At 40.3% G+C, this 23076-nt stretch overlaps 1 long non-coding RNA gene across 2 annotated transcripts in view; it reads left to right on the top strand.

Annotated features, from left to right (window-relative positions):
* LOC133249866 (uncharacterized) overlaps window positions 1-21534 on the top strand; it is a 45358-nt gene extending 23824 nt beyond the window's left edge. The window contains exons 1-3 of one of the 2 annotated variants that reach the window (XR_009737143.1): window positions 16409-16487; window positions 19448-19567; window positions 20763-21534. This is a non-coding gene — a long non-coding RNA (uncharacterized LOC133249866). Of the gene's footprint in view, window positions 1-16408; window positions 16488-19447; window positions 19568-20762 lie in introns of those variants that run through there. The other variant, XR_009737144.1, reaches the window with a different exon arrangement.
* Window positions 21535-23076: the final 1542 nt, after the last annotated feature.

Below are 23076 nucleotides of genomic sequence, written 5' to 3' on the forward strand. Positions count from 1 at the left end.
GTTTGTGTACTTCAGAAATATGTAAAATAAGGTCTTAAAATTCAGATCAAGGATGTTAAGTGACCTGGATGTAAAGACCAGGGACGTTTATGCGGAAGTTCAGACTTTTTCCCGTGTTTGCCGTGTTCCCCGTACAGTGCTGCGTCACAAGGCTGGGTGCTTCTTACATGAAACCATATTGTTTGCAGGGACATTCTGACTCAATACAAAAATTCTGGCTTTTCAAATTTTCAGTTTTAAAAAGATGGCAGATTTCCTCATCCTTTTCCAGACCCTTGTCTAATTTCTGAGTATAGACTCTTTCTAGCTCCCAACTCAGAGACTGTTGGGAATGAGGGATATTGATATGAAGTTCAAAAGTGAGCAAGTGTCCACTCTTTGCGATCCCACTGTAGCCCACCAGGCACCTTTGTCCATGGGATTCTCCAGGCAAGAATACTGGAGTGGGTTGCCATGCCCTCCTCCAGGGGATCTTCCTGACCCAGGGATCCAATCCATGTCTCTCATGTCTCCTGCATTGGCAGGTGGGTTCTTTACCACTAGAACCACCTGGAAAGCCTCAAATCCATTTCTAATAGAGGTTTATTTTTAGATACTAAAAAATTTTTTTTAATACTAAACAAAAATAGTATGTTGTTGTTGTTCAGTCTCCAAGTCATGTACAACTCTTGTCAACTTCATGGACTGCAGCACGCCATGCCAGCCTGTCCCTCACCATCTCCCAGAGTTTGCCCAAGTTACAGTCAATTGCACCAGTATTGCCATTGACCCATGTCATCCTCTGTCACCCTCTTCTCCTTCTGTCTTCAATCTTTCTCAGCATCAGAGTGGTTTCCAATGTGTCAGCTGTTCGCATCAGGTGGCCAAAGTATTGGAGTTTCAGCATCAGTCCTTCCAATGAATATTCAGGACTGATTTCCTTCAGGATGAACTGGTTGGATCTCCTTGCAGTCCATGGGACTCTCAGGAGTCTTCTCCACCACCACAGTTGGAAAGCATCAATTCTGTGGTGCTCTTCCTTCTTTATGGCGCAGCTCTCACAACCAGACATGACCACTGGGAGGACCACAGCCTTGACTAACAGAGCTTTGTTGGCAAAGTGATGTCTTTGCTTTTTAACACACTGCCTAGGTTTGTCATAATTTTCCTACCAAGAAACAATCGTCTTCTAATTTCCTGACTGCAGTCACTACCCACAGTGATTTGAGAGCCCAAGGAGAGGAAATCTGTCACTACTTCCATCTTTTCTCCTTCTATTTGCCATGAAGTGATGGGACTGGATACCATGATCTTAGATTTTTTAATATTTAGTTTTAAGCCAGGTCTTGAACTCTCCTCCTTCACCCTCAACAAGAGGCTCTTTAGTTCCTCTTCACTTTTTGCCATTAGAGTGGTATCATCTGCAATATGAGGTTGTTGATATTTCTCCTGGCAATCTTGATTCCAGCTTGGACCTCATCCAGCCTGTCATTTCTCATGATGTGCTCTGTGAATAAGTTAAATAAACAGGGTGACAATATACAGCCTCGTTATACTCCTTTCTAAATTTTGAACCAGTCAATTGTTCCATGCAAGGTTCTAACTGTTGCTTCTTGACCTGCACACAGGTTTCTCAGGAGACAGGTAAGATGGTCTGGTATTCCCATTTCTTTAAGAGTTTCCCACAGATTTTCGTGATCCACACAGTCAAAGGCTTTAGTGTAGTCAATGAAACAGAAAGAGATGTTTTTTTCTTGAATTCCCTTGCTTTCTCTATGATCCAGCATATGTTGGCAATTTGATGTCTGGTTCCTCTGCTGTTTCTAAACCCAGCTTGGACATCTGTAAGTTCTTGGTTCACGTAATGCTGCAGTCTAGCATGCAGGATTTTGAGTATCCCTTACTAGCATGGGAGATGAGTGCAACTGACTAGTGGTTTGAACATTCTTTAGTACTACCCTTCTTGGGAACTGGGATGAGGATTGACCTTTTCCAGCCTTGTGGCCACTGCTAGGTTTTCCAGAATTGCTGACACATTGAGTGTCACACTTTGATAGTGTCATCTTTTAGGATTTGAAATAGTTCTGCTGGAATTTCATCACCCACTGAAGAAGCAGTGCTTCTTCAGTCCCTCTAGACTTCACAATCCAGGATGTCTGGCTCTGGGTGAGTGACCACACCATAGTGGTTATCAGGGTCATTAAGATCTTTTTTGTACAGTTCTTCTGTGCAAAATAATAATATGTTATATTACAAAACCCTACATTGTTTTATAGAAATATACATCTTTCAACGCAATTTACTTATGGCGTGATTTCAGTTTTGTGAATAATGTTGTGTGTGAATTAATGTCTATGGTGTAAGTCTAGAAAAATGTGAATGAACATATTAACAACTATTATTTCTTGGTGCTATGTTTATAGACGAATTTTTATTTATTGCTCATTTCTTATCTTCTAAAAGTAGTTAGTAATTCTATATTTTCTGATAGAAAGCTATATTTTATAGCTTTTTGAATAAGATAAACAATGTGGGTGTTTAACATAACATAAACCTTATATTGTTTGTTGTTCAGTCGCTCAGTCATGTCCGACTCTTTTGAGACCCCATGGACTGTAGCCTGCCAAGCTCCTCTATCCATAGCATTTTCCAGGCAAGAATATTGGAGTGGGTTGCCATTTCCTCCTCCAAAACATTATATAAAAAGCAGAAAATTGTATATTGCTTGTATGTTCTATAAACACTGTAGAATTTAATAAAATAAAAGTTAAATGTCTCATAATTTGTGTTAGAGATGAAAGAGCAAGCATTAGAAGTATTCATTGTGTATATTTCCTCATTATAAACAATAGCAAGTTTACATTTCAGCCTTGCCTTTTTAGTTTCTCTGCACTCTGATTTCAAAGTGGCAATATTGAAAAAAAAAAGAAAGAAAGAAACTCAGCATCCATTATCTCCTTTGTCTCCAAGATAATATTCTATTAAACTGACTTCCTGCTGAAGGATGCATTGACATGAATGTTACTCAGAAGCAGAAGAAAGATTAGGATCATCCCCACGTAGGCATGAGCACCATCTGGACCAGGGCTTCTCTGTAGACCAGAGTCGGTTCAGTCACCCCTTCATCACAGATCCAGACCTGGCAGATTTCTAACACACACAGCCACCTGGAGGCATAGCGCTGCCCAAACCCAGCTGAGCTTTCACTCTGTGGTTTTCATTCTCTTGTATTTGATGTCCAGCACGCTTCCCTCTGATGTCGGCTTCTGAATTCCCTGACTTATGATCAGCATTAGAGAGAACTGCAGTGATGCTCAGATGATTTGTGAAGACCTGCAGCAGCAAATGCCTTCCAGTGTTCCCTAGATCCCACACTGTTCATCACGTTTCCTTTTCTCTTTTTTTCCAAACAGCATCTATTTCCAAGCCCTTTCCCCCATTCATTCTTCAATCCTAGAATTTAAACTCTCAAAAGTATTTACATTTAAATGGAGTGCTGAGGCCTTTTGGTGTTTGAAAAAAGCTTTTGAGATTTTTTTAATGAACTTCTAAGAGGTACTTGGATTGAAGCATTGCCAAGAGTAGGTCTATTTGGAACAATGGGAAGCCTGGGTTCAATTTAGAACTAGCCGGTCATCAATTCAGGACAAATTAGAGCCTTCAGAACTCTGCAATTGTTCCTGCTCCTTAGCCTTACGTTCAAGACCTTTGCCAATCGGTTACTGCTTACTTTGTCAGGCTCATCTCTGACCCGACAGGAGCCACAGCAGCCTTCCTGCTACTCCTCAGATGTTTCTGCTTTCCTATGATCTTTCCTCCTCTCTTCATCAATTGCCTTTTCAAAATTCATGGGCTAAGTTCAATATCACCTCCATCGTGAAATTTCTCTTTGCTGCACATGGGTGGTTTAGGGAAAAGTGTATATATTACTCCCCAGAAATTTCTAATTCTCTAGCTTCTACAAGCCCTCAGAAGTTACATAACTAAGACACATATAATACAGCTCTATTTTAGGTAAGATAAAACATCATTTATTTTGTATAACTTCTGTGTAAACAAAGTCATATGTATTTACTTATTTATGTTGGAGTCTGATTTACAATGTTTTGTTACTGTCTTCTGTACAGTGAAGTGAATCAGCTATACACATATATAACATATATCCACTCATTTTTAGATTCTTTTCCCATACACGTCATTACAGAGTGTTGAGTAAATTCAAAGTCATGTTTATGAAGTTCTCCAGATATAATAAGTATCTCCATAGCTCTGGAAATTGGGTAAAGTTATTTACCCCATCACTGCCCCCAGAATTTCCTCTCCTGAAAAGCAATCTTCAAGAGATTGTAATAAAGATTAAATGAGGAAATCTATGTAAAAATCTTAAGAGAAATATCTGGCAGATAATAGCAGTTCATTAAAAAATTTTAACAATCCTTATTAACCAATGTTCTCTTCCTGGCTCTATCTGTGTGTGCTCAGTCGCTAAAAGTCTTGTTCACCTCTGTCTCCCATAGCTCAGCAGGCTCCTCTGACCATGGTATTTCCCAGGTAAGACTACTAGAGGGGGTTGCCATTTCCTGCTTGAGGCGATCTTCCTGGCCCAGGGATCAAACCCACATCTCCTGTGTCTCCTACATTGCCAGGCGATTCTTTACCCGCTGAGCCATCTGGGAAGCTTGCCTGGTTCTGTGCTTATTTGAATAAGCTCTTAATGGCAGTATTTAGTGCACCTGTGTTCAGGTTCTTCCCCAAACACCACATTCTATTTGATAACAAGAACCATATGAACACAAAGCCCAAGATCATGTGTGTGGTGCGTTATAAGCCTTTAATACACTGTTCATGCAGTACAGTCAAACTAAACCCAGAAAAAATATAAGTCCTCTGCTATTTTAATGGCTCCATATTGTTATCTGACAACATGAACAAATAGATGTACCAAAGGATGTGATTGATGAAGTCAGTTTGACTTTCAAATAAACCTCATTCTCACTTCGCTCTCACTCTGTTGCTTCTTTTGGAAAATGAAAAAAGATCAATGTTTCCCCCAAATAACATGATGATTCCTTTGACTTTTGGCTGCTTTATTTTTTCTTTGGAAGGCAGACCACAATAGGGTGCATGTTATGGGCAGATGACATTTCTTTTTGTAATTTAGATGAAAGGACTATGAAATATTGGTATTTGGTTGAACATACCGGGCTGTTCCAAACAAAGACTTTTGATCCTGAGTGTAGACCTGCCAGGACTCTATATTTCAGATTGATGGATGATCTTTCCAGCATCGTATTTTCATTATTTTCTACTTTCCTGTTCTATGTGTCAAACCACCATTAAATCACAGATACTAAATGCTGAATAAAATAAAACATCTATGAATTAGAAATGAGTCCTTTCATTTCCTTAATGCAGCTCTCTCATCCCATGCTGCATTTTACATCATTCATCTGGTTTTCCCAGTCTCCTGGTATATCTTTCTTTTTGAACTTTCGGTTCCTCACATTTTAATGAAGTCAGTGTGAGGGAACAAAATGGCTTTGAGCTGAGTGTCAAAGGACCTGACCATAGTCTCAGATTTGCCTCAGCTAGTGTTGTGCCTTGAGAATCTCTTTTCTCATCTTTCAATAAGAAAAATGTACAACATGGTCTTTAAGTCATTGAAACTCTATGATTTCTGATTTTTATCTAGAGCTCTGCCCCTTGATAATCTATTTTGAAAAAATGGATCCTTTCCCCACCTTTAAAAAAAAATTCATGTTGACCAGTATTTTAATTATGTCTCCTTTTGTTTACTTTCTACTGAGGGCTGCTTTGAAAAATAATAAAATAATCTGCAGTAAATATTCTAGCATAATTTACCTTCTTTTCTAGTTCTAGTTAAGCTCTGCCTTCTCTACTTCCTCTATATCATACTTGTTTATATTATTCTTTTATTCTAAAGTCCTCTTTGATTCTCCCAATATTTCACAACCTCAAATTTAATTCATTAGCAAATTCTTTTATAAGTTTATTAAAGTACATAGCTACTGTGGGCCAAAACTGGGTTATTTTGCTGTTTTGGAGTGTTGAATAAATAAAATTCCCATTCTCTGCCTGAGCTTGAAATTAGTTAAGATGTAGATTAAAGAAGATGAGATGAAGATAAGTATAGTCCGTTGAAGCTGTTGGAAGATGCTACATTTCAGTTCAATTCAGTTTAGTCACTCAGTCGTGTCCGACTGTTTGCAACCCCATGAATCACAGCATACCAGGCCTCCCTGTCCATCACCAACTCCTGGAGTTCACTCAAACTCATGTCCATCGAGTTGGTGATGCCATCCAGCCATCTCATCCTCTGTCGTCCCCTTCTCCTCCTGCCCCCAATCCCTCCCAACATCAGAGTCTTTTCCAATGAGTCAACTCTTCACATGAGGTGGCCAAAGTATTGGAGTTTCAGCTTTATCATCATTCCTTCCAAAGAACACTCAGGGCAGATCTCCTTTAGAATGGACTGGTTGGATTTCCTTGCAGTCCAAGGGACTCTCAAGAGTCTTCTCCAATACCACAGTTCAAAAGCATCAATTCTTTGGTGCTCAGCTTTCTTCACAGTCCAACTCTCACATCCCTACATGATCACTGGAAGACCTATAGCCTTGACTAAATGGACCTTTGTTGGCAAAGTAATGTCTCTGCTTTTCAATATGCTATCTAGGTTGGTCATAACTTTTCTTCCAAGGAGTAAGTGTCTTTTAATTTCATGGCTGAAGTCACCATCTGCAGTGATTTTGGAGCCCAAAAAGATAAAGTCTGACACTGTTTCCACTGTTTCCCCATCTATTTGCCATGAAGTGATGGGACCAGATGCCATGATCTTTGTTTTCTGAATGTTGAGCTTTAAGCCAACTTTTTCACTCTCCACTTTCACTTTCATCAAGAGGCTTTTTAGTTCCTCCTCACTCTGCCATAAGGGTGGTGTCATCTGTATATCTGAGGTTATTGATATATTCTCCTGGCAATCTTGATTCCAGCTTGTGCTTCTTCCAGCCCAGCGTTTCTCATGATGTACTCTGCATATAAGTTAAATACTGCATTTAGTCTGTCCCAAATTCCCAAAGCAGGATAGTGGTATTTCTCCCAATTATTCTCCCAAATATCTCATGTAGCCAGGTCTCTTCCATGTTCCCTACAGAATATGCATGGGAATAGAAAGGTGAATGGGCACGAGAGAGGCCAGAGTGTTACTGATGTAGGTTCTACCTCAGAGCAACATGAGTGTGTGGATTCTAGTGTCTACCAGCACAAGGGCCTGGGGACTTCACAGTAAGTCACCCATGAGCATCTTTTGTGTGGAATTTATAGTTTGCATAAAGAATATAGAGTTTGAAACATAGTCAGAAATGTGTAAGTGTGTCATGCAGAAATATGCTAAGGAATGTAAGACAGGGAATGTAAGACAGGAAGCTTACCTCCCTCCAGCGAGTCAAAGAAAGCATCTCTTAGGAACTGATGCATGAACAGAAGCCAAGAAGCTCACTGATGGGATGAGAAGAGGGTTCCAGGCAATGGGAAATGCACAAGAAAACTTGTGGCACCTTTGGAGAACTGGAGTGAAAACAGGGTCTGGACCAAGAGTGTGAATGGCACCAGATGAGGAGGAAGGGAAGGGCTGAGCCCAGTTATGCAAGCTAGAGCTTAGACTGTATCCTAAATGACAGCAAGAAGACTCAGAGATTCTGAGCATCTGTAGAAATCCAAGGAAAGATGTCCAGTCATCAACTGGGTGATCAGGATATCTGAAGAGAGGACCACTCAGAAAAGAAACACAGTTGTCTAGTGAATAAGTGTTGAAAGACTAGAAGAGTCTTTGCTTGATCCCCAGAAACTCCAACATTTGATGACTGGGCAAATAAAGGTAGAGAGTTAAGACCAAAATGAGAAACCAGAAAAAAACAACAACAAAAACAAAGTGTTTGGAGATGGAAGTCACGGCCACTGTCTAATGCTACCAAAGAGGCCAAGCAGGATGAGGACCGAAACAAGCCCACAAGCCCACTTCAACCTGTACCCATTTTTCTTTCTGCCTACAACAGGGAAGAGAGAGATACTATTACATTTTCCCCCCTTTTTTTCTATACTTCATGTCTTCATTGCTCATTTGTTGATTTATCCTAAAATATTTTGGGTGAAAATGTTTTTCTCGAAACACTCCTAAAGGCAGTTCAGCTTTGGTTCCCTCATGTTGACTGCTCTACTGAAACTCCTCCCGCTAATGTTGCCAGAAATATTTCTTAAGGGAAGTTAGGAGTTAATAGCGGAAATGTCAATATTTTCAGTTTTGTGTTTTTTAAATTTTTTTGTAAAGTAGAAGAAAGTGTTATCTACTAAGAGTGAAGGGAGAAGAAGAGGGATTTGACCTTACAACAGTGAAAGGGTAGGATAACTAGAAATACATATTTAAATATTTGTGGGCAGATTGTTTTTACCTCCATATGGCCATTTCTTTTGAATATTGAAATATGTGGATGTTTCAATTAAATAAAAGTGAAAACGATTCTAGCAGAGAAAGCTTCATCAGAGTCAGGTTTATATATTGATGAGATTTTCTTCTCCTCGTCTTTTTTTTGTTTTTTCATTTCCTCCTTCTCTCTTTTCTTGCACTTTCTTCTGTCTTCTTTTGTCCTGCCTTCTCTTCTCCCACACTCCTTCTTCCTCATCTTTCCTCATTTCCCCCCACCTTCATAGCTGGTGGATTATGAGGCATACCCAGGGAATTAAGCTGCAGCTGGATAGACCTAATATTGAGGAACTGTTTATTGGCTTCTCTGCTGGGGCTCAGAACACTTGCCCTTCAAGAGTGCACCTACTGGAACTCTTGCACTGCTGTTTTCTCCAGGTCATTGCCATCTCCCTTGTGTCCGCTCTCTCTATTAACTTCTTTGATACTGTTCATTTGGGGAGTTGGGCTCATTCCTATCATTACATCATTTCTCTTTTGATCCTCTTTCCTTTCTTCTAGGTTTCTCTCTTAATATTCCTTTGGGGCTTTACAATGCTATCTTTCCCCCACTACAATCTCCTCCAGGATAAGACCCAGAGTCATTCTAACTCTTGCCTTTTTACAAATGTCTAATCTGCCCCAATAGCATGTAATACAATAGAGGGACAGAGACCAATAGGACAGGAACCTTGACGTCAGTGAGGATACCATATGAGTGTGTGAGCAGGGGACGGGGTAGGCGGATGGGACCATGCAGAATCCTATAAATGCAGACATGGGCAAACTCATGAAATAACAGGACAGTGCAAAAGGAAGCAGCTATTAGAACTGCTTTTAAAATCAAAGAAGAGTTCACTGAAGAGAAAGTCCTTTATTTAGATGAATAAATGTAGAAATGGAAAGAAGGGAATCTCAGATAGTGTCCAGCATCAGCAAAGGCACAGAGACACATCACTTAATGACATGTTTGAGGGGGAATTTAAGGTTTTAAGTACAGCTGAAGCAAACAGGTGAACACTAGGGGAAAGGCCTAGATGTTGGGGAGCATAATGTGAGATTGGTAAACGTGGTTTCCAAGACTGTGCTGTGTGATGCTAAGACATTTGGATAGCCTGGGAAATCTCAATTTCACATTTTTAAGGGAGGATGTCAACATGAAAAAAATAAGATCAAGGCATCTTATCCCATCACTTCAAGGCAAATAGAAGGGGAAAAAGTGGAAGCAGGGACAGATTTTCTTTTCTGGGCTTCAAAATCATTCCAGACAGTGACTCCAGCTGTGAAATTAAAAGACGCTTGCTTCTTGGAAAGAAAGTTATGACAAACCTAGACAGTATATTAAAAACCAGAGATATCACTTTGCTGACAGAGGTCTGTATAGTCAAAGCTTTGTTTTTTTCCAGTATTCATGCACAGATATAAGAGTTGGACCATAAAGAAAGCTGAACACCAAAGAGTTGATGTTTTTGAACTGTGGTGTTGGAGAAGACTCTTGAGAGTCACTTGGGCTGCAAGGAGATCCAACCAGTCCATCCTAAAGGAAATGAACTCTGAACATTCATTGGATGAACCGACACTGAAGCTGAAGCTCCAATACTTTGACCACCTGATGCCAAGAACAGACTTAGAAAAGACCCTGTTGCTGGGGGAAAACTGAGGGCAAGAGGAGAAGGGGAAAGCAGAGGATGAGATGGTTAGAAAGCATCATTGACTTAATGGGCATTAATTTGTCCAAACTTGGGGAGCGAGTGAAGGACAGAAGAGCCTGGTGTGCTGCAGTCCACGGGGTCACAAAGAGTCAGACATGATTTAGTGACTGAACAACAGTAACAACAACAAAATGGAAGACACATCACACACGGAGATGCTAGTTTATTCTCTTAACCTCACTGGGTGATCTTAGATGAGCAAATAATTGTGATACAGGGAACAGAATAGGAAACCTGTTCTAAAACAACATGGACACCTTTAAAGGATCTGCCTTTCCACATAAAGATCCATGACAAATACCTACAACCTGTGTTGATTCATAGACTTCATACTTTCTATTTGAAAGGAGATGGGAGGTTGCAAATAATAAACAAGTTTTAAATGGCAAGTCATAATCACACAGTAGAATATTTATGTGTGTGTGCCTGCTAAGTAGCTTCAGTCATGTCCGACTCTTTGCGATCTATGGACTGTAGCCTGCCAGATTCCTCTGTCCTTGTATTCTCCAGGCAAGAACACTGGAGTGGGTTTCCATGTCCTCCTCCAGGGGATCTTTCCAACCAGGGATCAAACCCATATGTCTTATGTCTCCCACATTGACAGGCAGGTTCTTTACCACCAGTGCTACCTGGGAAGCCCAAGTCAGCTATACATATACCTCAGCTCAGTCACTCAGTCATGTCTGACTCTTTAAGACCCCATGGACTGCAGCACACCAGGCTTCCCTGTCCATCACCAACTCCCGGAGCTTACTCAAACTCATGTCCATCGAGTCTGTGATGACATCCAATCATCTCATCCTCTGTCATCCCCTTTTCCTCCCACAATCAAACTTTCCCAGCATCAGGGTCTTTTCAAATGAGTCAGTTCTTTGCATCAGGTGGCCAAAGTATTGGAGTTTCAGCTTCAGCATCAGTCCTTCCAATGAATATTCAGGACTGATTTCTTTTTGGATGGACTGGCTTGATCTTGCAGTCCAAGGGACTCTCAAGTGTCTCCAACACCATAGTTTGAAAGCATCAAAAAGTATCAAAAGTATCAAAAGAATATTGATAATCACACAAATAACTAAATGGTAAGAATTGTGTTTCCTGGAATCTTCACCGAGTTTGGTTAACTCATTGGATTTAATGAATCATTCACTATACAGAAGTTGGGTAGTTTGCACCTTTTGTTTTTTCTTCCTCAGCAACTGAAAAACCAGATCTGAGTAGAATAAGGAGTTGAGCAGAGAAAATTCCCGAGTCTCTCTTTCTCCAGCTTTTGTATATCGTGTTAAGAAGTCTGCAATCTTTATTTCAGCTTGCCTCAGGAGAAATCATAAGCCTTCCAAACAGAGACAGATTCCATTTCTCTGTAAGTATCTGATAAAAGGAAGTTGGAAATTTCCTAGGCCTTGAATTGCTTTAAATCTCAAATTGAGTCACATGTCAAGAACTAATGCCTTACTTCCTTTGACCATCCTGTTCTTGTTTTTCTTACATGATTTTAGATCTAAGACTTGAGAAACAAAGATGCTGTCAAGTTTATAGAAGATCACACATCACCTAGTTTTAAAAGAACAACTTTTAATTGGCTTTTGATTCCTAAAAAATAGCTTTGGTTTGGCAATTCCTCTAAGGAATGCTAGATGCCTTAGTTCAACTCACGGAGTTTGTGAGAAAGGAAACAGAAAGCATCACGAGTTTTGAGAGTGAGCACTGGCTCATGCGACGGGAGAAGTGGGTTCTACTCTTAGCCTTGCCTTATCTGTGTGGCTTTTGATAAATTGCTTTTTGTTCCTGGACCTCAGTTGCCTTATATATAAGGTCAATGTTTGCTTTAAATATTCTTTATGGCTTTTGCTATGCTGCCATTCTGTGACTTTAAGGATATACATATAGAGAGTAAGTCTGCTACATATGAATGAGATTTGTTCCAAGAGCCTAGTTTGGAAGTTCAACAGTTAGCCTAGGCACTCAAATAACACAGCTGGCTATTGAGTCATGTACTGTAATGGCTGGTTTATATATATATATACACACACACACATATATATATATTATTTTTTTACAAATAATGTGTATAAAACAAACAAGCACAAAAATAAATAAAACCTTTTTAATCTTACAGTACAGTACCTTGAAAAGTACAATAGCACAGTACAAGAGCTGGCATACACAGACTGGTATCAAGTGAACAGGCAAGAAGAGTTACTGACTGGAGGTGGGAGATGGTAGAAGGATCTTCAGCAATAGGAGATGGAGGGCAAGCTGCAATCTCACTCATGCCTGACGTTGATAGAGCATGTGTTGGCATCTTTGAATGTTTACAACTTGAAGGTTCATATGTAAGTACAATAAGGCCATATGTAAGGGCCTTATTGTACTTCTCTATGCCAATGCCTGGCCTATGAGCCCACATTTTAAGTGCTGACAGTTGACTTTTCTTTTTGTAAAGCAAGTGCCTGACTTAAGTTTTAATTGTCAAGTCAGATTCTTCAAAGAGAGCCATCTAGAATAACACACCACCAGCCACTCTTTGCGTCTGCAGTTTCCTTTGCTTTAGAGGTCTTGTTGGCTCCAATAACTGATCATTTGGGCTCCAATTTTCTCTCTCCTTCATCTTGAAACTCCAGCTCTTATGTTTTAAGTTCACCAATAGAGTAAGCCTCCAAAACCCTACATCCTCACCCTTGACCTCAATAAAAGCAGAACCCTAGGCCCATATGTGTGCTCCCTCTCTCTGTCTCTCCATGTGCTCTCACCGTGTGGACGCAGGTGTGCTATGTAACTTCAAGGTTCTGTAAGCAATAAACCCTTATTTTCCCCAAATGTCCTAATGCTTATTGCTGAAGGATGTCTTCCTATCATGATAAGAGCCACAAGGGCTGGTCCAGGCACAGCACTGATTATTGATGGCCTGAGACCAACACAGCTCCATGGCAGTGTTATAGGTGATGGTTGTTTAGTCACTAAGCTGTGTCTGACTCTTTGTGACCCCTTGGACAATATTATACTAATTATTATAACCCCAGTTTTTGCATTAATATTTTATTATTATATCTCTTACAAAAGAAAAACAAAAGGAGGCTTAATAAGGTTGACTAGTTGTCCAGGGTCACAAATGTAGTAGGTGGCAATGCATGTGTGCTCAGTTATGTCCAACTCTGCAACCCCATGGACTATAGCCCACCAGGCTTCTCTGTCCATGGGATTTTCCCAGCAAGAATACTGGAGTAGGTAGACATTTCCTCCTTCACAGGATCTTCCTGACCCAGGGACCACACTCATGTATCCTGCATTGCAGGTGAACACTTTACCACTGAGTCACCGGGGAATCCCAGGAAGTGGCAATAGTCTGTTTATAGGAGGTTTTAATGAAACAAGTGAATATTTTTGTTTAAATAACCACTACTTACTTACCACAAAGTCAGTTAGGAAGATGCCACAGAAACAGAATAATTTATTACCAAAGATCAAGTCAAGCAGACATCAGTTGGCTCCCCATCATTTATTAAGAGAAAACAGGCTTGCTCAGATGTCATTCTTTTTTTCTCTGAAAGTCTAATACAATTCCCAGGATTTTGTCAAGTCCCAGAGTCTTTTGTTCATTGCTCATTGTCATCTCTCAACTGGTGTGTGTGTTGTCGCTTCAGTAGTGTCCAACTCTTTACGATCCCATGGACTGTAGCCCGCAAAACTCCTCTGTCCATGAGATTCTCCAGGCAAGAATACTGGAGTGGGTTGCCATATCTTCCTCCAGGGTAATCTTCCTGACCCAGAGATTGAACCTGAGTCTCTTAAGCCTCCTGCATTGGCAGGTGGGTTCTTTACCACTAGCACCTGCTGAAACTCCCTCAACTGGTACCCTATTCTTTTTAACCTCTTAGAAATTACTTTTGGCATACAAAAAGCTGTACTTATTTAATGTACGTAATCTGATGTATTTGAAGACAGATACACACCCATGAAATTATCACCACATTCTGTGCCATAAACATATCCAATACCTTCAAATATTTTCTCCCATCTTCTTCATTTAATATTTTTTTGTAAATTAATTTATTTATTTTAATTGGAGGCTAATTACTTTACAATATTGCAGTGTTTTGTTTTTTTTTTTTGCCATACATTCACATGAATCAGTCACAGGTGTACATGTGTCCCCATCGTGAACGTCCCTCCCACCTCCCTCCCCATCCCATCCCTCAGGGTCACCCTAGTGCACCAGCCCTGAGCGCCCTGTCTCATGCATTGAAGCCGGACTGGCAATCTGTTTCACATATGATAATATACACGTTTCAATGCTATTCTCACAAATCATCCCACCCTCGCCTTCTCCCACAGAGTCCAAAAGTCTGTTCTTTACATCTGTGTCTCTTTCGCTGTCTCGCATATAGGGTCATCATTACCATCTTTCCAAATTCCATATATATGCATTAATATATCATATTGCTGTTTTTCTTTCTGACTTACTTCACTCTGTATAATAGGCTCCAGTTTCTTCCACCTCATTAGAACTTATTCAAAAGCATATGATAAAAGCACACAATTAGATTTACCCTCTCAGCAAAATTGTATGTATACAATGCAGCGCTGTTAACTACAGGCCTTGTGTTTGCAAATCTCTAGGTCTTATTTATCTTGCTTAACTGAATCTGTGTACCCTCTGATCAACAGCTGTTTTCTTTCTTTGTCCGAGTTAGCCTCAGTCATAGAACATTGCTTCTTTGCTTAGATTTTCCCAAAGTACCATTTACAGAAGGCATTCGTGTGGAGGAGAATTTTACAGGAGATTTGAGTTCAATGGCAGACATGTGGAGCTGTGCAAGAGGAGAGCAGAACTCACAGCTGAATGCCAATGGTTAAATAGTACTCTTACTTAAAAGCTCCTTCACTCACACCTGCCATGGGTAGTTCTCAATTCTTTATTCCTTCCTTCCTCTCCTGCCTCCCTCTCTCCTTTCTTTCTTGTTTTCTTTTCTTCCCCTGCCTTCAGAGTTTCATCTTCATTTCTCTCTCCACCTTCCTTCTCTTACACTCAAGAATTCCTCAGCAGCTCTGATGCAAGGTATTTTATTGATCTCTGTATTTCACTCTGGCACATTTTGATTTGTCCCCAAACATTCCAATTAAGGTGAGCTCTAATATAAGAGAGTCTGTTCCCCAGGAGTGGAATCCAATCAACCTCGATTACTGTGGGTTTGCTCCTTTTTATCTCTCTTTTCACTGTCTCCACCTTCTTCCTTCCTCTTTTACCGTGCTTTAAGTAGATATAAATGTATGAAGATGTGTATTTCTTGAGGAAAAATCGATACTGTCCTTTGATAACTGCTTTGAGTTTGTGTTTCTTTTTTCCCCTACCCTTCAATCCATGAAGTTGAGCTTTGATGTCTGTGGCTAAATCTAAGGCCTCATCATTCATCAAGTCAGTATGAAAATAGGCTTATAAAAATCACACAACCGCCTTGTGAACTGCAGTTCTGTCAAGCCAATGTGGCTCACCTGTCAGGTTTAATATGGCAGGCTGAGATAGGTCTGTCCTTTGATTTCATGCTGCCTCAGGTAAGGATGACAGTGACATTATATTTTCAGTTTGTATGTATATTATGAGGAAATATCAGCCTTCACCCAACTCACCTACTTGTGTCTTTGACCTTTCCTGCCTTCTAGTCATTCCTACCTTCTGGCACTGAATAAGTCCTCATAGGGCACAACCATGATTTTTCCACTTCTGAACTCATGAATTTTCCATAACTCAGCTTCTAAACATGGAGCCAGAGGACTTGGCATTGTATCTTGACTTCTCATCCAGGATTCTGTGACTTTGGGTAAATCACTTCCATCACTGAATTTTTATGTCCATATCTTTAAAATGAAAGTGCAAGTGTGAGTCGCTCAGTTGTGTCCGATTCTTTGCAGCCCCATGGACTGTGTCTTGCCAGACTTCTCTGTCCATGGAATTCTCCAGGTAAGAATGCTGTGGGTATCCAGGCAAGAGAGTGGATAGCCATTCCCTTCTCCAGGGGATCTTCCTGACCCAGGGATCAATTCTGAGTCTCCCGCATTTCAGGCAGATTCTTTATTGTCTGAGACACAAGGAAAGGATGAATTGGCAACACTGACTCAATGGACATGAGTAAATTCCAGGAGGTAGTGAAGAACAGGGAAGCCTGGCTCGCTGCAGTCCATGAGGTCACAAAGACTCATCCATGACTTAGTGACTTAATAAAAATAATTTTTAGAATGGGCACATTCTCGGACTGTCAGAGGTTTATTGTGAAGATCCACTTTTGAAATATGTTCAAGAGCTTATAAACGCAAACAAATTATGCAATGTAAGTTGTAATTCTCACAGGATGAAACAACTCTCTAAGTCTTTTGTTTGAAGCTTAAATTATGTATCTACTCATATCTTAAACTTTCTATCATCTTACATTCAAAGTGAAAAGTTTGTGCAGAGGACAGAGCACTGGAAAGTACACTTTACAGTGCAATTTACAATGATCTATTACAGTGGATCCTGTGTTTCATAAGCTATATGACCTTGGAAGAGATAGACAATGTTACTAATTGTACATCTCAACACCAATGAAGTGCTTACTTCTATAAACATACCTACATTCCAGTATTATCTGTTAAGTTATATAGAATAATGGTAAATAATTAAAGTCTATCAAACAAAAAATCAAGTTTATATTCCTTTAGAGGGTCCCACTGTGCCTAGCAAATTCTTAGATACATAGTAACTTTGCAAACTCCATAAATCCAATGCAAGAATTCACTCTCTTCTTGCCACAGCACTGTTCTCAGCTTAGTGGATAGTCTCAATCTCCTAACTCTAGAAACATTTATGACATTTTCCACACTTCCTTCTCCTTCTTCATATACTGTCAGTCACCAAATCCTGTGGATTCTACTAACTCAGTATCTTTGAAATTCCCCTGCTCTTTACTGCTACCTCTTTTTATTAGATCTTCAAAACTTCTTTTCTGATTGACTTCACCACACTTCTTTCTGGTCTTTCCTATTTAAATTTATTTTCATCGTGTTATGCCACCTCTCACCTGGTTATTGAAGTGACCATTTTCGTATAGAAATCTAATATGACTTTTTCCTACTTTGGACGTACTGTGCTGTTGCTTGAGTTTGAAACCAAACTGTCTGAGATTCTGCCACTTTTTGTCGCCTCAGTGGAATTATCTCCATTCGTCAATTTCTTTCTGTGGCGACCATGAGTGTGTGCCTTTCAGATCTCCGACTGCATGGGGCTCAGATGGACTGATGGGCCTGGGTGTTGCACTCTGAAATACAGAGTACCATGCTTTCCACAGGCTCCACTGAGAAGTGACTGAAAACAGAAGGGCTTCTGAAGCAGGCATATTTCTGGGGTACACAGCATTCCTCTGAAAGTGATGTCTGGTCTGAAAACATCCCACTGGCTTTGTGGAACATCCTCAGATTCACTACAGTGTTAAACTCTTTCCCTCAGTATTTCTTCCTTCCTTTTCTTCCTCACAAAGGCTAGCCCTGCATTGTGGTCTGTGCAGCTCCGCCAACCTTCACTGATCCATTTCCTTTTCCCTCACAGATATTTCCTGTAATGAACTTCTTACATATTGAATTCTGTCTTGATATTTTGCTTCTTAGAGGATCTAGACTAATCCACTTCATCTGTAAAATAAATGTAACAGTAGTGTCTTCTTCATAGGAATATGATGAGTATCAAATAGCATATGGATATAAAACACTATAAAATAGCTTGCTGCTATTATGATCATTATTTTCTACTTATTCAACATAGCATACTGTATCATGTATCAGTTATATATACACATATACACTCCTCTGCCAAAAAGAGAATCCCTTTTATTCCAGTCATGCAGAGTAACAACTTATCCATCAGGCCAAGCTCTTCACTCATCATCTATGTCATGACTTCTTTAGCTCATCTTTTTGTTGTTGATGTTTTCCTCTAGCCCTGGGTTTATCGCTCTCCTACTACTTACATTAGCACTAATCACATTGTTTGGCCACTAATTAACGTGGCTACCTCTAGACTCTGAGTTCTTTAATGGTTTGTGTTTTGTCATACCTACTTGTGGTGTTGATAGTACTGTGCACATTTTAGAGGCTAACATAGTAGGTTTTAAACAATACATTTAGCAAATGAATGCCTGTAAAAGTGTATCATGTTGATTTGGTAGCAATATAAGGGATAAAAGAAGCCATGATATCACTCATGCTGCGACATCTGGTTTCCTTTGTTTGACTAAAATCTGTTACACGTGGAACTTCTTAAATTTTTCAGTATCAACCAAGTTAAATAGCTGTCCTTGGTTTTAGTAGAAAGGCACCTTAATAAAAAATAGATGCTATTCTTCCATAAATCACTTTGTCCTTCTACAAGTTTCTTCAGGCTCTAACAAGTTATAATTCTAAGTCAAAGTCAGGCAAAAGCTGCTGAAAACTCAACATTAGTCTTAGTTTCATATTTTTATCCTGAGCCTTCAACAAGGAGTTTAATACAGGCTCGAGAGGACAAGGCTGGAGCAATGTAGTTCCTTCAATCTTTCAATGTAGTTCTATCCCAATCTTTGCCCCATATTCCTGTCCAGTTGATTCTACTTTTAGTGTGCATTTATACTCCAAATTATACCTTCTTATATGAAAACTAGTAAATGAGTAATTGGAAGGAGGTGAGGTCAGAGAGATAACAAAGAGCTAAATTGAGAACATTTTAAAGACCCTGGATTGTACCCCAAGTGAGATAAAGAGACGTTGAAGGCCTGTTTTCAAGGTTTCCAGGTACACACCTAGAATCACAAACTTTTATGTTCCTCAGTAAAATGAACACGTGGTTCTAGGAACCAGTGGGTAGGCAGGCATGGCACTCTAACTATCACTCCCGGTGATCCACTTGGAGAATTTAAGCTTCCTTTTCCTGCAACTGTATACTCTGCAATGGTATGGATTCTAATTCATAAAGTGGGAACATTTCTACAAGTGGAAAAAACAAGCGTTTTACATTGAGCTATGGTTTGTGCCCAGGAGCTTCAGGTTTCTTGCATCCAGGGACAGCAGATAAGAGGGCTATACAGTCCTGGAATTCTCTAGGACAGAATGCTGGAGTGGGTAGCCTTTTCCTTCTCCAACAGAGATGGTAGCTGAAGGAAAAGGGGATGCAGATTGGAGAAAGGAAGATGGAGATGAGTATTAGTTGTGGCCCCAAGACTAATTACCTAGACAAGAATTGTAGGTTTTCTCACTAACATCTCTCTTTTAAATTCCCTCTCAGGAATCCGGGAGGAGTTACCCCTCCACCATTCAGTGGATATGACTGTCCTTTGGGAAATGCTGATGCATCATACAGACCTTCCTTCAAAGAAGGACTTACTGCCTTACTCCTGGACATGCTGTAAGTACACAGCTTTCAGTGTCTGAAACTATGGTGGTGGTGATTTAGTCGCTAAGTTGTGCCTGACTCTTGTGACCCCACGGACTGCAGCCTGCGAGGCTCCTCCGTCCCTGGGATTCTCTAGGCAAGAATACTGGAGTGGGCTGCTGTCTCCTTCTCCAGGGGCCCAAAACTATAGGTCTTGCCTTACCAGGCCCATCTTTCTCAAAGGAATGCTTTTCCCAGAGACGCCCATTTCAATGGCTGATTGAGATGGAAGAGTAATGGTCCAATGTGGGGCAGTTCTAATAGGATATTGTCTACCCAGAGTTTCCTGTGTGCTGAGTAGAGTTTATCAAAACCATATTTCAGCTGTACATCTCCCTCTGCCTGATCCTGCTTCCCTTCTCTTTCTACAGGCGTTGGTCACAAGGGCTTCTATAACAAATATTCCACTTGATAAACTTTGTCTGAATCTGTTTATCAAGAAGCACAACCTGTGACAGATCAACAGGTGACTTCTGTTTCATGAATGGCCTTTTTTTGTTGTTTTCTGATAACCACTTATTGGTATCAATATCCAAATCTTAGAGGCACATGGGTGAATTGGGGCTGGAGATAGCTCAGTTGGCTCAGACTAAATATTTAGAAAACATGAGACTCTCTGGGGCTAATTTTAGATGCGTGGAGAGAAATAAAGGCGAAAAAGAAGAGAAGGTGAGTCAGAAAATGGTATAAGGCTGGGACTACATGTGGTGGAGCAAGTCACTGAAAAAAATTCGGGTGCTGATGTGGTCAAAAGAATGATTTTTAGTAGAAGAATATCTGACAAATATTGTGTATTTACACAATGTAAATACACATTTATGTTGTATGGTTTATCTGAAATAAGTTGTTCCTTCATCTTTGTGTTTGCATGCTGTTTCTTCAGTTCTGTCCTTCATCTTCAATATCCTGTAAAAGTCTGTCATATAAAGAAGCTTTACATGATAATTGTGGGGAGACTGAATTATGCCTGGATTAGTATCGTATAGAGCAGGGAGCAAGCTGATCCATTAACGTATCAAATTCATTGGAATTGGGAACTCAGAGTCATAGGGGACCGTGGTGACACAAACTCTAGGAGTCGGGATTGAATCACATCTAAATCTTAAGCAGTACTTGGTTTATATCTATTCACTTATTTGTTTTATTCTCTGATTGTCCTTTCTTACAGTGGTTCCCATCATGCAACATAATGGCATATTCATAAATAACACTTCTGAAATGTTTGTGGAATAAATGTATATGGATATACATTAGTATACTTGGTTGTACAAGTATCTTTCTTCCTACTCAACTATGAACCTCAGTGAATCTGAGCCACTTATTTTTTTATTACCCAAAGTGCCTAAAACAATGCTTGGCTCACAGTAAATCAGTTACTTGTTGAGAAGAATTCCTTAAAGCTGAATGTCATCTCAAAGCAAGACACTGATGCCAGCTATCAATTTACTGCCTTTCAGCTCTTCATCTACCCTTCATTGCCTACTCTATGATGATAGAGATGACTTCTGTGAATGTTCCTTCTTCGCTGCCTGGCACAGTGCCCAGTTCTGTTAGTAGAGGGAACTGGGAAGGCACTGCAGGAGGAAGAGTTGCTTCTTGGCTCTGGTGTGCTCACTTATCAGGATCTAATTTTGCACTGACGTACCCAGCACCTGGTCCCTACAGCACGCATAGCTTCTCAGGACCCGGCTCCTGTGGTGCATACTGGTCAAGCCCACCCAGTGGCCAGCAGCTTCCCTCAGCAGCTGCTCTTCATCATATACCCTGATCAAGTGAGGTTTATCCCAGAAATGGAAGAACTCTTCAACATATGTAAATCAATCAATGTGATAAACCGTATTAACAAACTGAAGAATAAAAACCATATGATTATCTCAGTTGATGCAGAAAATGCTTTTGACAAAATTCAGCATCCATTTATGATAAAAAAAATTTCTGGAAAGTGGGCATAGAGGAAACATACTTCAGTGTAATAAAGTCCACAGGAAACATCATTCTCAACAGTGGAAAAACTGAAAGCATCTCCTTCCTCTAAGATCAGGGATAAGATAAAGGTGTCCATTCTCTCCACTTTCATTCAACATAGTTTTGGAAGTCGTAGCCATGGTAATCAGAGAAGGAAAATGAAATAAAAGTAACCTTGGGTAGGTTTACAGTTGAATGCCTCCAATGAGATACCTACTTGTGAACCGTCTTTCTCAGGACCTTCAAAGATGGCTTTCTAGTAAGTTTTAGAAGAGGGATTTTCAGAAATTTCCCCTGGCATGGCAGTACAGAGATGTCTCTGTCATCTAGTGAGTTGCTAGCATGCCCTTTCTGAGAAAGTCTGGATCTCAGCCCTGAGGGTCTTCTGTCTCAGTCCTGGAGACACCAGTTGGTCTTTATACTTGAAATTCCTGTATTCTTTAGCATTCACTCTACTTATTGCTGGGCTTCCCAGCTGTTGCTAGTGGTAAAGAATCTGACTGCAATTCAGGAGCTGCAGGAGCTGTAAGTTTGATCCCTGGGTCAGGAAGATTGCCTGGAGGAGGAACTGGCAACCCACTCCAGCATTTTTGCTGGAAAATCCCATGGAGAGAGGAGTCTGGCAGACTACAGTCCATAGGGTTGCATAGGGTTGGACACAACTGACTTAGTACACACACATGCTCCTTACTGTCAGTATGTAATTATTTCAAACCCCTTTTATAGTTAGGTTCTTTATATTAAACTTTACCCTTTACCCTAAGTCACTGTGAGATTTCTGTCTCCTGATTAGATACTGACTATATAGTAACAAACTCAAGACAACTCTGAATGGAAAATTCACTTTTCCACATATTTATAAATTTCAGATATTTTTCACAGGGTCCACAGAATTCAGCAAACTTAAAATCTAGAGAAAATTCAGATTAATGCACTATTCTCTAAAGTAGTAATAGAATTCATAGATCAATTATCCAGAAATATAAGCATGTATGTCAAATGTATTAAAAGACGCGAATGCTAGGTACAAAGAAATAGATTTTGGTTTTGGCTTTAGCTATGAGACTTTCTCTGGAGAAGGCAATGGCACGCCACTCCAGTACTCTTGCCTGGAAAATCCCACGGACGGAGGAGCCTGGTAGGCTGCAGTCCATGGGGTCGCTAAGAGTTGGACATGACTGAGCGACTTCACTTTCACTTTTCACTTTCATGCATTGGAGAAGGAAATGGCAACCCACTCCAGTGTTCTTGCCTGGAGAGTCCCAGGGATGGCGGAGCCTGGTGGGCTGCCGTCTATGGGGTCGCACAGAGTCGGACACGACTGAAGCGACTTAGCAGCAGCAGCAGCAGCAGCAGCATGAGACTTTCTCAGAACCTATATCATGCAAATGTGAAATATGAACTTCTGAGGGGTGGATGCCATACCAATGGTTTCCAAAGTCTATTTAGCCACATTCTCTGACCTTAGCATCTTACCAAACATGTGGTTCTCAGATGTGTGCTGAAAAGCTGCCTGT

The sequence above is a fragment of the Bos javanicus genome, chromosome 6, assembly GCF_032452875.1.
Source record: "Bos javanicus breed banteng chromosome 6, ARS-OSU_banteng_1.0, whole genome shotgun sequence".
Taxonomy (NCBI): domain Eukaryota; kingdom Metazoa; phylum Chordata; class Mammalia; order Artiodactyla; family Bovidae; genus Bos; species Bos javanicus.